The sequence below is a fragment of the Marmota marmota genome, unplaced genomic scaffold (assembly GCF_001458135.2).
Source record: "Marmota marmota marmota unplaced genomic scaffold, marMar, whole genome shotgun sequence".
Classification (NCBI taxonomy): Eukaryota; Metazoa; Chordata; class Mammalia; order Rodentia; family Sciuridae; genus Marmota; species Marmota marmota.
This window is the reverse complement of record NW_026000196.1, coordinates 4,279,287-4,298,151: the sequence shown is the minus strand read 5'-3', so window position 1 is coordinate 4,298,151 and position 18,865 is coordinate 4,279,287. Positions and strand designations below refer to the sequence as shown.

At 38.1% G+C, this 18,865-nt stretch overlaps 1 protein-coding gene across 2 annotated transcripts in view; it reads right to left on the bottom strand.

The window, feature by feature from the left end:
- Crtc3 (CREB regulated transcription coactivator 3) overlaps positions 1 to 18,865 on the bottom strand; it is a 108,542-nt gene that overhangs the window by 89,287 nt on the left and 390 nt on the right. Inside the window, exon 2 of one of the 2 annotated variants that reach the window (XM_015493038.2) lies at positions 8,831 to 8,929. The gene's annotated coding sequence lies outside the window, so the exon portion shown is untranslated. Of the gene's footprint in view, positions 1 to 8,830; positions 9,679 to 18,865 lie in introns of those variants that run through there. The other variant, XM_015493037.2, reaches the window with a different exon arrangement.

Here is an 18,865-nt window from a genome sequence, read left to right as displayed (position 1 = left end):
TTGTGGGCGGGGGTGGGGGGTGGGGGGAGTGGGGTTAGGTAAGGAAAACACAGGAAGTAGAAAGTGATAAATACAAACTTTCTACTTCAAAACTGTTCCTAAGCCCTATTTGCATTACTATACTGCTAACTTGCTTAGGACTTGACAGTTTTCTAACATCTGCATTTATTCTACATTTTCAAGATCTTATAACAACCCTATCAAGTAATTGTCATTATCATCATTTATAAATGAGACTCAGAGAATTCTGAGATTTGCTTAAAGAGACTCAGTGAAACAGGGCTCTGGTCATTTAACAGCAAAGCTGTCCATATGGCAAGGATTTCACCTCTTTCTTTAGGAAAAGGGAAGTATAGGATGGACCAATGCCTGTCAATCTCATCATTTTGTTCTACAAAATTCTGAAAATATTCAGGGGCTAGGGTTTATGGCTCAGCGGTAGAGCACTCGCCTTGCACATGCAAGGCCCTGGGTTCGATCCTCAGCATCACATAAAAATAAATAAACAAACAAATAAAGTTATTGTGTCCAACTAGATCTACAAAAAAACCTTTTAAAAAATTCCGAAAATATTCAGTGAGAGTCAGTCTCTTTTTTACTCCATAAGCTTCTCACCTACTTGGTATTCAGCTCCTTGGCATTAGGCATATTAGGCTGTGAGTGGGTAGAGGTCATTTCTCCTCCAAACCTGTTTCTGCTCCCCTTTTCCAAACTTGACCCCCACACACACACACCAGTGAGGAGGACAGAAACCTGGAGAGTTCTAAAGAGGTTAGATTCCACTGTGGAAAGCAAAGGTGTCCCATATTATACATGCTGACATCTTCATGCCACTTACATTATAACTCTGAAATTCAAAATTGCAGGTCTCAAGATCTGACATGAAAATATGCATGTGGGACTGGGTTTTATCATGAGGACAACAGAGATTCCAAACGCTGCTTGACAATTAAGGGGGACAATGACAAAGACACAGCTATTTCAAACAAGTTCTTTCTGCCTATCATTGTACCAAGTTACTAAAATGTTTTCTGCAATCTTCCTTCAGATATTCTCTACAGACTCAGAAACCAGGTAGAAAAAATATAAGGGCAATGATTTTTTTATATTTAATATAAATTTGTAAATGTAAATCATCCTAGGCCGAGGGCTCTTGTCATGGGATAAAATATACACAAAAATGAGTGTAAATATATTTGAAATTTTCCTTAGTGAAAGGTGGGGGGAAGGGGTACTGGGGATTGAACCCAGGGGCACTGTGCCACTGAACTACATCCCTAGCCCTTCCAATTTTTTATTTTGATATAGGTTCTTGCTAAGTTACCCAAGCTGACCTTGAACTTGCGATCCTCCTACCTCAGCCTCTCAAATGTCTCTTTACTTCTTTTATTATTGTTCTGCCTACATACATCAATATTTATGTTTTTTCCTTATTTATATTCACATCTTCTGACTTTTAAAAATATTGGTTCAGCCATCATAATCTGCGATTATGCTATTGGCATGTTATTACTTACCAGGAGTTTTTGTTTTTAGCAACTTATTGCTATGTTATCTCATCACATTAAAGTCAAATAATGTTATGATAATTACCAAATACATATACCAATCCCAAAGGGATTCTGTGAAGATTAAATAATCTATGTAGAAAACATAACAGTGTCTGACACACAACCCGAGCTTAGTAATAGCTGGCCAGTAGAAATAGCAGCAACAGCAGCAGTAGTAGTAGTATTCTGAGATGAATATTCCTGCTTTTTTCCATTTGTGTAAATTTTTTCCTTTTCTGTCTTTCTTTTTTAATGTTTGTTTGTTGGCATTGGATATTAAACCTAGGGCCTCCTGCATGCTAGGCAGGAACTGTACCACTGAGCTACATCTCCAATCCTCTTTTAATTTTATTTTGTGACAAGGTCTCACTAACTTGCTAGGCTGGCCTTGAATTTATGATCCTTCTGTCTCAGCCTGCTGAGCAGATGGGATTACAAGCCACTGCACAGCTCCATTTTTTTTGTTTCATTGTTTTTGTTTTTGAACCTCATAAAAATTTGAAAAGGCCTGGAGGTAGGGCCCATGCCTATAATCCCAGCAACTAGGGAGGCTGAGGCGGGAGGATCACAAGTTCAAACCCAGCCTCAGCAACTTAGCAAGGCCCTAAGAAACTCAGTGAGACCCTGTCTCTAATAAAATATTTAAAAGGGCTGAGGATGAAGCTTGGTAGTTAAGTGCCCCTGGATTTAATCCCTGGTACCAAAAAAAAATTTTTTTTTGGAAAGGAAATGCAATAATGGAAAGTCACTGAGAGTCAAAGATTTGATTTTTTTAAGTCCTGGCTCTCTAATGTAATTGTTATGCAAATTCTGGCCTCATTATAGAGGTAGTGAGTGTCAGAAAAATCACCCTTTTGGATCTGGCCCTACAAGTCTTTGCTGCCATGTGAAAGAGCTTTCTCCCTTGGCCGCTATATTGTTCCCTAAATTAGTTAGAACTTGTAAACCCTCAAGTATAAAAAAGATCATGCAATTCTGTTAAAATGTAGAAGTCAGAAATGTAAAAAGTGCAATCGTTTTTCAGTGATATATTTTGAAAGGGCTAGACAGTTACAAGAAGGCTATGAAAAGTTAACAATTATACCCATATAGCCTTATGCAAAGAAAAGCACTCAGTACCTATTTCTGTGGCTGCCCAACAATCAGGACAAAGAGGCAACAGGTACCCTAGCTGTTATTCAGGTTGGAACACACTAGTGGAAAGCTTATCCCTCCCCTAACCAAAAGGGACAATCCTAGCCCTCAGAGAAGGTACTGTGTACTTCCTCCTCTCTGTCTTCAGTGGGCATGTGCCAGGTCCTGCCTAGAGATCCAAGGGCTTTGACCCTAACCACCCCTTGACTGATGACCCGCCCCTTGCTAAAGATTCTCAGAAAATAGTCTGCAAAGCTTGTATTTTTTTTAAAAACTCGTTTGTTAAGCCTGAGTTCTCTGTATAACAGCCCATTGAGTTAGAGGAAAAGAATGTGCTTTTAGATCCTCCATTAGGAATAGAAACAATTTTCTATAACCATATTAATTATAACCAAATTAATTTTCTTTAACCATATTTAAACAGTACTAACCAGCCAATGTTATAGTAATAATCAAGTAAAATAACAAGTGTAGAAGCATTCTGTAAACTCCAAATAGTTCTACAAATACAAAAAGAGTGGACAAGAGAAACAAGTTCATTGTACATCATGGTGACTAGAATTAATAGTAGTATATATCATATTAAAACTTAAAAACTGCTAAGAGTAAATTCTTATCACAAAGAAAGGATAAGGACCAAGGTAATGCAAATGTTAGTTTAATTTAGCCATTCAACTGTGTATACATACATCAAAATATGTTGTATAATGTAAATATACATATGCAATTATTTGTCTATTAAAAAATAAATATAATAAAGGAAAAAACACGTAAAGAGGAGAATTGTATATAAATAATTATATGCAGATAAACTTGAATCAAAATCTGTGCTTCTGTACCCATGTTCAGATTTGGAACCATTTCAAGACTGAAGACTCCATATTAATAATAAGATATCAATTATAATAATAAGATATCAATTTCCCCAACCTGTCCACAGAGTCTTGTAAGCCCATTTGAAATCCCTGCAGGTTTTTAAAAATAGAAATCAACAAGCTGATTCTAAAATTTTATGAATAAGTAAAGGAAATAAAATACATAAAAGCAACTTTAAAAAAGAACAAAGTTGGAGGACTCTCACCACCTGATTCTAAACTTCCTATAAAGTTACAGCAATCAGACAGTGTAGTATTAGCAAAACGATAGACAAAGAGGCCAACAGAACTGAAGATAATGTCTAAAAATAGACTCATATGTATATGGTCAATTGATTTTCAACAAACAGGCAATTCAATACAAAAGGAAAGTCTTTTCAACAGACAGTGCCAAAGCAATTCAAAACCCTATCTGCAAGGCCTCAACCCATACTTTATGCCACATAAAAAAAGATAACTCATAATTATCTACATGCAAAACCTAAGACTATAAAAATTCTAGAAAACCACATAGGAAAAAATCATAGTGAGTTATGCAAAGAATTCTTATATATGGCACAAAGAGCCTAAATCACAAAAGAACGACGAAAATGATAAACAGAACTCCATCAAATGTAAAAATTCTGCTCTTCAAATTTTTATTAAGAATGTGAAAAAATTAGCCACACACTGGGGAAAATAAGTGCAAAACACATATCTGATTAAAGAGCTGGTATCCAAAATATAAAAAGAAATCTCACATCTCAATAATAAGAAAATTAACAACTCAATTTAAAAACTGGAGCAAAGATCTAGAGACATTTTACCATACAAAAAGATACTCGCCATCATTAGTTATTAGGAAAATGCAAAATTAAAGCCACAAGGAGATACCACTACACATGTACTAGAAGAACCAAAATATTTAAAACTGAAATACCACCATCTCACACCTATTACAATGGCTATTACTGGGGTGGGGGGGACAAAATACAAAACATAGAAAGTTAGGACTATGGGCTAGGATGCAGAGAAACTAGAACCCTGTGTTCTACAGGTAAGAATGTGAAGTGAAGCAGCTGCTATAGCAAACACTGAGGCAGCTCCTGAGATAATTAAAACTGTACTACCACATGATCTAGCAACCCCACTTATGGGTATATGTTTAAAAGAATTGAAAACAGAATCTCAAAGAGATATTTATACACCATGTTCAGAGCAACACTGATCACTAAAACCAAGAGATGGAAAAAATCCAAGTGGGTGAATGGATAAGCAAAATGTGCTAGACACACACAATGGAATATTATTCAGCCTTAAAAAGGAAGGAAATCCTGTCACATGCTACAACATGAATGAAACTTGAGAACATTATACTCAGTAAAACAAACCAGTCACAAAAAGACAAATAGTGTATGATTCACTCAACATGAGGCACCTAGAGTAGTCAAATTCATAGAGACAGAAAGTAGAACAGTGACTGCCAGAGGTTGGGAAAGTGGGAAAAAGAACTGTTGTTTAATGAGTGCAGAGTTTCAGTTTTGTAAGATCCAAAACTTCTGGAGAGAGTTTGCACAATATGAATTTACTTAATGCCACTGAACTGTACATTTTTAAGTGATTAAGATAACAAATATGTGTTTTTTTTCCACCATAATTTTTAAAAACTGATACAGGGGCTGGGTGGTAGCTCAGTGGTAGAGTGCTTGCCTAGCACATGTGAGACCCTAGGTTCAATCCTCTGCACCACATAAAATAAATGAATAAAATAAAGCTATTAAAGAAAACTGATACATTAAGTGCTGGAAAAGATACAGAGTCACTGAAATTCTCACACCTTACTAGTGGAAATGTGAAATAACAGAGCCACTTTATTTTGGGTTGGGTGTAGGTGGCTTTTTTGTTGTTGTTTGTATGTTTTGTTTTATTGGTACTGGGAATTAAACCCAAGGGCACTCCACCACTGAGCTACATCTCCAGTTCTTTTTAATTTTTTAAAAATTTTTTTAAATTTATTTTTTAGTTTAACTGGACACAACATATTTATTTTATTTATTTGTTTTTTTATGTGGTGCTGAGGATCGAACCCAGGGCCTCACATGTGCTAGACGAGCACTCTACCACTGAGCCACAACCCCAGCCCTAATTTTTTTATTTTTATTTTTTAGTTTTCAATGGATCTTTATTTTACTTATTTATATGTGGTGCTGAGAATTGAATCCAGCCTCACACATGCTAGGCAAGCACTGTACCACTGTTCTCTCTAAATTGCTGAGATTAGCCTCCCTTTTATTATTTATTTTGAGACAGGGTCCCACTAAGATGCTGAGGATCTCACTAAATTGCTGAAGCTGGCCTCAAACTCATTATCCTCCTGCCTCAGCTTCCCAAGAAACTGGAATTATAGGTGTGTGCCACCACACCCAGCAATAGTGTCTTTATTAATAATAAAAGGTGGAAAACAATCAAAATGCCCATCAACTGATGAATAGGTAAACAAATTATATACACCCATACCACATTAGTTGGCAATAGAAGGAATGAATAACTGATAAAAGCATGTAATAGGTTGAATTATGTCCAGCCCAAAAAAATGTTTCTGGAGAACTTAAATATGTTTAAGTCCTAACCCCCAGAACCTGTGAAAGTAATTTTATTTGAAAACAGAAACTTGGCACTGAGCACACCTATAATCCCACAGACTCAGGAGGCTTGAAGCAAGAGGATTAAAAATTTGAGGCCAGCCTCAATCACTTAGGCACATCCTGCCTAAAAAATTTAAAATAAAGCAGAGGTGGGGGCAGGGGATAAAGTATCCCTAGATTCTATTGGAAGAAAGAAAGGAAGGAAGGGAGGGGAAAATAGAACCTTTGTAGATGTAATCAAGTTAAAATGAGGTCATACTGGATTGGCATGAGCCCTAATTTCGTAAGAGAAGGTATCTTTGTAAGAGAAGAAAGAGGGAGATTTGCTAACAGAGACATACAAATACACACAGAAAGACTCACACACTTTTGATTTCCAGGACAATCTGGAAAAGGCAAAACTACAGATCAGTTGTCCCCAGAGACTGAAGGTTGGGGTGGAAGTTCATTATCAAGGGACAGAAGGGAACTTTCTAGGATGGCAGACAGTTCTGCTTCTTGATTATGGTGGTAAAGATTATATGGCATAGAGTTGTAAATTGTAAATTGTACCCCAAAGAGATTTACTTTAAAAAAATTGGGGGGGGGGGGGAATGAACTCCCTTTATTTCACCAGTATGTCAAAATTTTTCTGTTTGGAAGAGAATTCCTATCATGTAAGAATTCCTATTATGTAAGCATTGAAATGAAAATAATTTTAGTTATAGACTAAAATCCATTGAATAAAATAGGAAACCCCCATAAAACCATACTGGGAGATAAATAAATAAGTGTAAATTGAAAGTTTAATGAAGATCAGGAGAATGTATTGCCTCACAAAGATGTATCACCTCATTACAAAGGGGAAAAGAGTTACTTTAGAGTGGAGAAGCGTGACAGATTCACCTTAGTTGACAGATCCACCTCAGTTAACAGGACCACTCAAAATCAGGTGCCTACTGGATATAATAACAGAAGCACTCTATGTTATTCCTGCCAAAGAGGCATAATCTGGATCTAATCACAAAGATACAACAGACAAACCCCAACTGAGGGACACTCTGCAAAATAATCTTCAAAAGTGGCAAGGTCCACAACAGTCAAAAATAAATTTTTAATGTCAAAAATAAAAGACTCAAAACTATTCCAATCAAAGAAGACTACAGACAATAATAACTAAATATCTATGATTCTGAACTAGATCTTCTTAGACCCAGTTATAGAGGACAATAAGAGGCTATTTGGTAAAATCTAAATGAGGTCTGAGGATTAGATGGTAATAATGCATGGCTATTAATATTTTTTGATGGCTATATTTAGTTATATAGGACAACATCCTTGCTTCTAGGATACAACTTAAGTATTCTGGAGTTACAGGGCATCACATCAGCAACTTATTCTCAAAGGGAAAATGTTATTAGTACTATACTCTCAATTTTTCTGTAAGTTTATAATTGTTTCAAAGTAAAAAAAAAAGAACAGTACAGGTTAAGTATTCTTTATACAAAATGCCTGAAACCAGAAGTGTCTAAGATTTCAGAACTTTCCAGAATTCAGAATGCAAATATAGATCTAGCCAGCTGAACATCCTTAATTCAAAATTCTGAAATCCAAAATGCTCCAAAATACTTCAGATTATCTCTGAAAAAGTGAGCGCAGTTTCTACAACAAAGACAGTGTTTTAAAAATGGAAAGGCATCCAAAGGAATCAAGTTTTGCTTCACCTTAAAGGCTGACACCAAATCTTAAGTTATGTGATTAGAATGACAGGCTCCTACTTTTTCAGAGACTGAGATATCAGAGTGGGTCCAATTCAGATCTTAACAACAGTATCAGAATACCATTGTCTGAAACATTGATTCCACATTGTTTTGCATGAGGCTCTTGAAGTAAATGATTAAAGCATGTGATGACGCTGCACTAAGCTAGAGGCAATACAGACCACTTATCTATGCCTTAGACCTACCCTGTCCAACAAGGTAGCCATTAGTCACATGAAGATAGGAAAATACGGTTAATCCAGACTGAAAAGTGCTTTAAGTGTAAAGTACACAATAGATTTCAAAGACTTAGTACAAAAAAAAGCATGTGAAACATCTCATATTTTTTATGTTAATTTACATGTTGAAATGATCATATTTTGGACATATTAGGTTAAACAATTATTCAAATTATTTAAATGATATTAAAATTAATTCTATGGTTTATTTTTCTTTAGTGTGGCTATTAGAAAATTCCAAATTACATTTGTGGTTAATATTATTTTTTATTTTTATTTTTATTATTTTTTTAAGATTTTTTTTTTACCTTTATTTACTTATTTATTTTTTATATGGTACTGAGGATTGAACCCAGGGCCTCGCACATGCTAGGCAAGCACTCTATCGCTGAGCCACAACCCCAGCCCCATTATTTTTTATTTTTTTGCAGTGCTAGAGATGAAACCCAGGATCTAGAGCATGTTTGATAGTGCTGTCTTTGGTCATTTGTGAAATAATATTACTTGTACTATAGAAACTACAAAAGAGAATATTGATAGAATTCCAAGAAAAAGACTAAACTGTATATAGGCCCAGTTTATCCTTCAAAATCTAATCTTTTTAGAGATAATCTTTGCCTAACTTTTTACACTCCATTCAGCGTCAAAAAAGTACATATCTGAAAGTACCTGAAACTCTGAGGCACTGCTCCGCAGCTGGCTCACATTTGGTAAGGATCCTCCATGATACTGTGTAAGGCGCAGTTGCTGAAGCTTCTGAAACTGAACCTGGAAACAAAACAATTTCAAGACTGTTCAGAGATGACAGCAAGCATCAAAATGCGTTATTTTGTAGTGGAAAAGTCCAAGAATGAGTCTTGGTTTCAGTTTCTTCTCTACTTAAATGAACATAACCTTCAAGTTTCCGGTGCTTTCTGGTATTTGATTACTTCTCCATTTTTGGAAAGAACCTACCCATGATCCAAATGTCACCTGCCAGGACAGTAAGGTACTCTTGCAAGGTCTTTGAGTGTATAAGTGTAGTCATTGAGGCATAATCTTTAACAATAACAAAGAATTTCTTAAAAACTAAGCCATTATCTACAACCCTTATTCCATGCTCTTTCCCAGTCTCCATTTACACTCATTTGAAGTAACTCATATTTGAGATCATAAGTACAATTTTGCACCCTTACATTACAAACTTTTCTATGTCAACAGATAATCTTGTTTTTTTTTTCTTTTCCTTTTTTGAGGGTATCACTGAAACAATACTCAGCCTTTTTTTTTTTGAAACAGGGTTTTGCTAAATTGCTGAGGTTGGCTTCCAATTTTCAATCTTCCCACCTCATTATCCCAAGAGTCACTAGGATTATAGGCATGCCCCTATATGTGCCTGGTTACACAATCATTTTTTGTAGCCATATAATATTTCTTCTTCTGAATCACTGCCTTAGAACATATTCCAAAGAGCAATTACTAAATCTCTAGATATGGATTGTTGGTTGTTTTTTTTTTTGTACTAGAGATTGAACTCAGGGGCACTCAACCCCTGCGCCACATCCCCAGCCCTATTTTGTATTTTATTTAGAGACAGGGTCACACTGAGTTGCTTAGTGTCTCTTAGTTGTTGAGGCTGGCTTTCAACTTGTGGTCCACTTGCCTCAGCCTCCTGAGCCACTGGTATTATAGGAGCGCACCACCATCACACCTGGCCTGGATTTTTTTTTTTTAACTTTCTTTTTTTTTTTTTTTTCCTTTACTGGTGCATTACAGTTATACGTAATCATGGGATTTACTATTACATATTCATTCATGCTCACAATATAATATAATTTACCAATATCACTCCCCAGTATCCCACCCCTGGCTCCCTCCTTGCCTCCCTCTCCTTGGTCCCTTTCCTCTACAGATCTCCAAATCTACCCTGAATATGGATTTTTGTGAAGGAGGCCAAGTCAGTAGGTATAAAATGGTACCCCCACTGATTTAATAAGCCTTTCTTCTATAAGTTCTTTCTTATATTTCTTTACAAAAGGCAGTAAACTAATTACAATTCTTAAAAACCCCAAAGTAGTCCGGTCTGGTCTTATGAATTCTATTTCTAAAGTAATAAATTAGCTCTGTGGTTATATAACCCTTGGTACTTATAATTCATATAGGAAGAAAGAGGTCATAGATGAGAGCCTGAGGCAGATTTTGACTCTTTCATTACCGTTTATTAATAATAATAAAAACTACCAGATCTGAGCTCCTAGGATGGATGGGGTGCTGTCCTCGTATGCTTTGCCCACTTCGTCCCTAACCTTCCCTAAAACCATGCAAGGGAGAGTGCATTACTCTGTTTTTTACTGACCTGGGGTCCCAGACTCAAGGAAGTTCAGTGACTTGCTCAAGGTCAAGCCACAGTTACCTCACTCAAAGCTCACGTTCCTATTTCGGCCATATTCTTTTCCTTTCTCCCATTTCTCTCAGCAACTTCACTACTTACAGACTCACAAAAAGGCCAGTGAACTAAATGTACTGCTGAGCCTATAAAGCTCTCTGATTTTAAAAAATATTTATCATGAAAAATTTCAAATACATACAAAATAGAGATGAATACAATGAAACCCCACCTGTCCATCTTAAAGCTTCAATGATTGTCAAGTTAGGTTCAATCTTATTTCTTCTTTACCCCATCCATTACCCACTGAAAGAAATCCCAGATAGCTGTCGTGGTGGGGCACACATGTAATTCCAGCAACTCAGGAGGCTGAGGCAGGAGGATTTAAGTTTGAGGTCAGCCTCAACAACTTAGTGAGAGCCTTTCTCAAAATTAAAAATAAAAAGGACTGGGGGTGCTGGGGATGTGGCTCAAGTGGTAGCGCACTCGCCTGGCATGCGTGCGGCCCGGGTTCGATCCTCAGCACCACATACAAACAAAGATGTTGTGTCTGCTGAAAACTAAAAAATAAATATTAAAAATTCTCTCTCTCTTTCTTTCTCTCTCTCTCTCTCTCTCTCTCTCTCTCTCTCTCTCTCTCTCTCAAAAAATAAATAAATAAATAAATAAAAGACTGGGGATATAGCTCAGTGGTAAAGTGCCTGTGGGTTCAATCCCCAGCAGAAAAAAAGAAAGAAAGAAATGAAATCCCAGACATTTTATCATTCCATATTTCAATATGTACCTGTTTGGAAATCTTAAAAGCATATAAAATTCTTTGGTATCTTTAACTTCCTTATACCCATAGTATCTGATTTCTCCAACATACGACAGAGGGAGATAGTTATAATATATTAATCAAAATCCAGATCTCAGAGTCAAATATGAGAAAGAGAACATGGCAAGCTTTTCCCACCTGTGAGCTGAGTTATAAGTCTCTCAGCCTTCAATCTTAACATTCTAAAAGCATTTACCAGAAACATTTGACTCCATCCATCCTTGAAATTCTCCAAACAAAACTCTTGAACACCTTGATCTAAAGCCTTTGATTCCTTCTTCAAAGGATCAATCAATCCATTTATTCACTTGTATAAAAACTTTAACTGTGTGTCAGTAAGTAGAATGCCAGGCACTGGCTTACTAAAATGATCATATGCCAAAGTTCCTGCCCTCAGAAAGTTCTCACAAAAGCTTCAACCCTTACCCCAAAACCTCAATACTTCAACCAAGCTAAATTCTAACTCCAGTTAAGTACCTGCCTTCAACTGAGCTCAAGGCCCTCTCACAGTGCCCCATTCCTGCTCTCCCTCTCAAGGGGCCTATTTCCAGAGACTGTTGCCCTATAGTATAAAGAACACTGAATTTGGAATCTAAATACCTGACCTTGTAACCTAGAGCTTTCATGTAGTTGGCCAAATTATTCTGTTGCCTCCTTCATAAAGAATTAAGAGAGAAAAGACATAGCCAGGCACAATGGTGCACACCTATAATCCCAACAGCTCAGGAGGCTGAGGCAGGAGGATCACGAATTCAAAGCCAGCCTAAGCAACTTAACAAGGCCCTAAGCAACCCAGTGAGACCCTGTCTCTAAAAAAAAAAAAAAAAAAAAAAATTAAAAAGGGCTTGGGATGTGGCTCAGTGGCTAAGCACCCTGGCTTCAATCCCTGGTACCAAAATAAATAAATAAATAAATAAATAACATGATATGTAAAGCCCTGGACAACTTCTCAAACCAGCTAAAACTTTGAGTTATATTTATATTTTCCTCTTTTGAAATTTAGAATCATTGAGCTAAAGAAACTTGAGTCTGTATTCAACATCTTCATATTCACAGATGATTGAAAATGAAGACTAAAAAATGATTAGCCTAAGATAGAGGTCACAGACTGACAGCCTAGACAGAGTTCTGCTTGAACCACAAGATGTTAACCCACTCAATGTTTTAAATTTCAATTTTTAAAAAGTAGAAGACTGCATAAAAATCTAGACTTCCAACTTCTCTTGACTGAAAGTTCAAAAACACTGAATCTATATGCTTGCATGGCAACACTGGATAGAGCCCCAAAGTATCAAGTGGCTCGGACAGGGCTTGGGTTGTCCTGTTTGCCCAAATCCAAGGCATACTCTATTATTCCTCCATTATGGCCAGGATAATCTACCATTTATCATCTCATTCCTGGCCCCTCTACTCATTTTCCTTACAGACCTCAGCTTATAACTTGAGTTAGGAACCTATGGTCACACACTTCAGCGGAATTTCTTTAAATACCTATATGAAATGAGACCAAAGCCTCCCAAATTCCTTTTTAGAAAAGTCTCACAATAGGGCTGGGTTTGTGGCTCAGCGGTAGAGCGTTCATCTAGCACGTTCGAGGCCCTGAGTTCAATCCTCAGCACCACACAAAAATAAATAAATAAAATAAAGGTATTGTGTCCAACTACTTCTAAAAAAGTAAATTTAAATAAACAAAATAAAGGAATTGTGTCTAACCAAAAATAAATAAATATTTAAAAAAAAAAAGAAAAGTCTCACAATAGCAACACAATTCCAGTCAAAATTCCAGCAAGAGGGCTAAGGGTAGTGCCCAGTGGTAGAGCACATGCTTAGCATGCTTGAGGCCCTGAGTTCAATACCCAGCACCAAGATCAAACAACAACAAAAAGCAAATCTTTTTTATTGAAATTGATGAGATCATTCTAAAATTATAGATGTGCAAATGATCTAACTAAAATAACCAAAGCAATTTTTAAAAAGAGCTAAACTGGAGGACAAACTGATTTCAAGACTTACTATAAAGTTACATAAGCAATCCAGAGAGTGTGCTATTATCAAAAAGAGAGATCTATATACCAATGAAACAGAAGAGAGTACAAAAATAGACTCTCACATATATGGCCAACTGATCTTTTACCAAACTGCCACAGCAACTCAATAGGGACAGAAAAGACTTTTCAACAAATGCTGCTGAAACAACTGAATGTCCTTGTGGGGGACATTTTTGAGTATACTGGCATTCAACATGACAGGCAGATTCAAACCCTAGCTCTGCCATTTACCAGCCATGTAACCTCTCCAAATCTCTAGATACTCCTCCACAAAACAAAGGAAATTCTCAATACAGACTAGAGGGTCATTCTCAGGACTATAGGAGATAACACAAAGGGATTAGCCCAGTGCCCGCCCACCAAAGGACAGCACTCAATATTTAGCCCAAACCTAATCTTTCTAGTCTTCTCTGTCCATTTTTCTCTCAGAGGCCTCACTATTCTATAATATTTCTATGGTTTATTTACTTTAATATAAAAATAATGGTTTTTCCAGCTAGACATGTTAGCCAACACCCGTAATCCCAGTGACTTGGGAGGTAAGGCAGGAGCATCCCAAATTCAAGGCCAATCTGGGCAATTTAGGGAGACCTTGTCTCAAAATAAAATAAAAAGGGCTGGGGGTGTGACTCATTGGCAGAAAGGCTCTGGGTTCCATTCCCAGAGCCACAAAATAATGATGATGATGACAACTACAACAACAACAATGATAATGATGATGATGATGATGATGATGATGATGATGATGTTGTTTCCCAAATATTCAAACCAAATTAACATTCCATGTTGACGTGCTGAGTTTATCCTGTAGTTTTTTCAACACAAGCTGCCTTTCACAGCCAAACTTCTTGAACAGTTTCCAACCTGTCTCCATTTTCTCCAATCCTCAGAGCCTCACAATGAACCTTCTACCAAGCATCATGTAAATGCTGTGGCTCTCACCAAAGTTACCAGTGACCTCCACATGACTAGACCAAAAGACATATCCTCCTCATGTCAGTTCAAGTCAGCAGCACTGGGCACAGCTGGCCCACTTCTCTCCTCTTCACAATAATCCTTCTGGTGTTCCCCACCCCTGCCTCTATGGTTGTCCTTCAGTCTTCTTTGCTGGGTCCTCCTCCTCTACTTCCCCTTTAAATGGTGGGGCTCCTTGGGTTTCTCCTAGGTCCTCTTCTATGTTTTACTTCATAGGAAGGAAACAAATTCGAATGCCTACAGTTGCCAAGTAGAAAAGATAAGCAAGTAAAGAAGTCTGGAATCATGAGGAATATCATAGGGAGTGGCAGGTACTGTGGCAAACTGAAGACCACATACATGCCCTATCTAAAGGGGCAGCCAATATTCAGCTCCCAGCAATTGCTGCCATGTAGAAATGTGGGGTGTGTCACTAAATGATCTCATTTTTCAAAAGAAGCCAGAGTCTAGATTTTAATGTAAAATCCCAATACTCATTGCTGGTCCTAATAAAAAAAAAACAAAACACAACACAAAAACAACAACAACAAAAATCTACATTTGGGGCTAAAGAGAACAAAAATAAGAATACATGAGAAAGCCAAAAATAAGATGCAGCAATATCTGTTTTACAAATTCTTCATAGGCATCTGAATTTCCTGTGGCTACACACCAAAGACCCCCAAATTTGTATGGTTAACCCAGCCTTCCCTCCTGAGCCCCAGGACCAGTTAAACAACTGCCTGCTGAACCATCTCCACTTACTGGCCTCACAGGCACCGCAAACTCAATATCCCCTCACAGACCAACCCTGCTGCCAGTGTCTGCTTAATGAAGGACACCCTGAAATGGCTTATGCCTAAGGCTAGGAATCACTCTTGAGCCCTCCTTTCTTACTTCTCCCATTCGTTCACCAAATCTGGTCCTTTGTACTTCCTAAGTATCAATCTATTCCCCTCTCTTCTCATCACTACTACCCTAGTGGATGCTACCAACACATCTCCTAGACAAATATGGTAGTTTCTCTGCAGCTACCTCTTCCTTGATTCTAGCCACCATTATGGAGTTAGAAGGATCTTTTGAAAATGTAAATCTCCCTTGTTTCACCTCTTCAATGACCTCCCATTGTCCTTAGGATCAACTCCCAAATCCCATCTCTACAATCTGATCCCTGAGAAGTCTCCAGTCCCATCTGAAATCACCCTCCTCATTCCCCCATGAACCTCCATTCTCTGTGCCTGCAACACTCCCTCCCTTAACACATACACCTTTGAATGCCTTCCCCATGCCCTCTGATCCTTCAGGCCATCAGAAGAGGCGAGGACTCTCATACCATACAAGCCCAGAGTTCTATCTACTTCCGTTTGTGTATCATTTATCAAAATGTGGCCTTTTTTGTTAAATGTCTTCCCCACTAGATCCTAAAATCCATCACAAGACTGATTTGCTCACTCACTACTATATATCCCCAATGACCATTATAATCTCTGGAACATACTAGGGACTCAGTATTTGTTGAACAAACTAATAAGATCTTTAAAGGGAAGCACCATGTCTTTACCCCCTACACACACACACACACACACACACACACATTATTAACTACATAATTATTTCTCAAATGCTAACAAATAAATACATTAATGAATGAACAACACGATAAATAGTCTTTCCCCTGACATACCTGCCTCCACTTCCTTCCCATCCCAGGTACCACCTTGGAAAGAATCCTCCTACCACTCCCTTCTCAAAAATCTCCCAATATATCCTGATAAGGCTGAACCTCTAAAGCTAGAATAGAAAATAATAATAATAATAATAATCTAGTTCATCCCACCTACTTGGAGAACAGGATTTAAGACCAACTCTGAAGGGATCAGCTATGATTATAAGAAGACAAACTTGAAGTCCAACACAAGCTCAGAGTAGAAATTAGAGTATTTAGATCAATTAGTGATGTCTATCCCCCTGATTACTGTGCCTGACATGGGTTAATAATAGAAGGTCAGGATATTGCCAACCAATTTATGAACTAGATAGATTCTTTTCTAGTTAGCATCTTTGGAGTTTTGGATGTTATAGATACATGCTTGGGGACCTGAGTTTTCTATAAGAAGTATTTCAGTTTTGTGATTTCTTTATGAAAATAACCCTTAAAATTTTTAAATCAGTAAAAATTAGTAGGCAAATTCAATGTAATCATTTGCATGTTTATGAATATAATGGATCCAACTACTAGTATTTTTCCTGCAATTGGTGAGGGGAAAAAAACAAGAAGAATTAACATGTAAATGACTCTCTGTACTGAACAAAGGGTAAAGTAGCATCATAATTAAAATAAAATAATGACTGAATTATCACATGGGTCATAGTTATTTACTCGTGCTAAATTCACAATATTCACACTGATAGCTTCAATTCAGTATAGCAAAGTAGCTTTCGTCACATTAATGTTAATTTGGATTTACTGCATTTGTAACACACATTTTGGTTTATGGATGCTCACAGCTATAAGCAAAGGACTTTATATATGAGTTTATGCTTGAACATACAGGAGTAATATAATCAAACTAATTTAAATTAACACTGAGGATCTGTGGAAAAAAATTTTGCCTTTAGGAGTCTGAGCCAGACCAGGCACCATGATACATGTCTGTAATTTCAGGAAACTGGGAGGCTAAAGCAGGAGGCTTGCCAGTTCAAGGCCAGCCTCAGCAATTTAGCAGGAATCTAAGCAACTTAGTGAAATCATTTCTCAAAAAACAAAAAAGGGCTGGAGATGTAGTTCAGTGATAAAGGGCCCCTGGGTTCAATCCCTAGTACTAAAAAACAAGAGTCCGAACCAGGCTCATGGATACACACTATACTCCCACCCAGTTACTAGGGAGGCAGAGACAGGAGGATCATAAGTTTGAGGCCCAGCTGGGTAACTCAGTGAGACCCAGTCTCAAAATAAAACTGAAAAAAGGATAGGGATGTATCTCTAGGTAGAGTGTTTGCCTAGCGTATGTGTGAGGGCCTGGTTCAATCCCTAGTTCTGCAAAAATAAAAAAAAAAGAAAGTCTATATATTACTCATGACCTCACCGATGAGAGGGGATTTATGAATTGGGTGGGAGACTGGTTTCAGACATGCACATTGCATGTATTTGTACATAAACAATATAAATATCTATATAACACATAACAGCACAGACCTCAGTCTTCATCTACCCAGTTTTTTCAATCTGCTCCAAGTTTGTCAAACACATCCCCCAATCTAACCAAGGTCACAAATGTAAATGCCTATGGATACCAGCCCATAATGAATGAAGCTGATCAGGGCATGAGAAAAAAATTTCTTGAAATACTGGGCCTTCTCTATCCATAGATAGATAGATAGAAGCTAGAGATATACATTATTTTTTTTCTCAGTGTGATAGAAACGTAAGTACAGAAAATATTTTACTTTCCTCTTAACTTCACTAAAACACTATAATAAATATGATAAATGGCCTCAGCATGGGGGACCTGCTTGGGGGACTGAAACAGGGAATGTTGTGAACAAACTAGGGTTCATGCTCCATTTGAGAGAGAAAACCACCACCCAGCAGGGTATTGTCACAGGAGAATTCAGGATTAGTGTTATCAGCTCTTCCAAACTTTAATAGAAATAAATAAGTAAATTTAGATTTTATGTGGAAATCTCCCAATGAAAAAAAAAATCTGGCAACAAATTCAAAGTTTTTCCCCAAACACTACGCTGACCAAAAAAAGTAACTCTTCAGCCAGAGATCAAGAGACCACCAATTTGCAACTCTGCTGGCAGTTCTGCTTTGGGCTCCCCACTTCACCCCTGGCCCTCAGCATCTACACATCCTCCCTGTGGTCCTTCAAGGTCAGCACTCAGGATCCTCAAGGCCTGCACCGCCCATGCTGACCCTCTTCTGCGAGTCGCGCTGGCACTCCTGTTGGCTCTCCATCTTCCTCTGCTGCAATCCAGTCACCTAACCTTGCCAGGTGTTAGTCCTTGCTAGAGCCTTATTTATTCCTCTGGGTGCCTGTCATTCATCAGCCACTCTGTGCACCTTGTCAGTCCACACTAAATATCTAGTGCTGAACAAAGCAAACTGGATCTAATAAAATGCCTTCAAAGCAAAGGAGGAAAGTCACAAACTCGACAGACTCGCATCGTGGTACCAAGACCCCACGCTACCACGGGGTGGACCCTGGATTTACTGCTGTGTGCACCAAGCTCCCCTGATGGAGCGTGTAGGACCCTCGGGCCCCGCGGCCTTCCACGCCACAGTCCAGGAGGGCTGGCTATGGTGGGTGACCAAGCAGTGAGAAGCCCCACTGCCCCGGCTCCGTCTGGCCTCCGCGCCTTTTGCTATTTCCTCTCCGCGCTCCAGGTCACCCTCCGGTTCAGGCAGCCCTCACACCGCCGCCGGACTCCACGGAGCCGGCCCCTTCTCCGACCCCCGCACCCAGGCGGGCGACCCTCCCACTCCTCGGAGACGGCAAATGGCAAGCGGGTGTCGG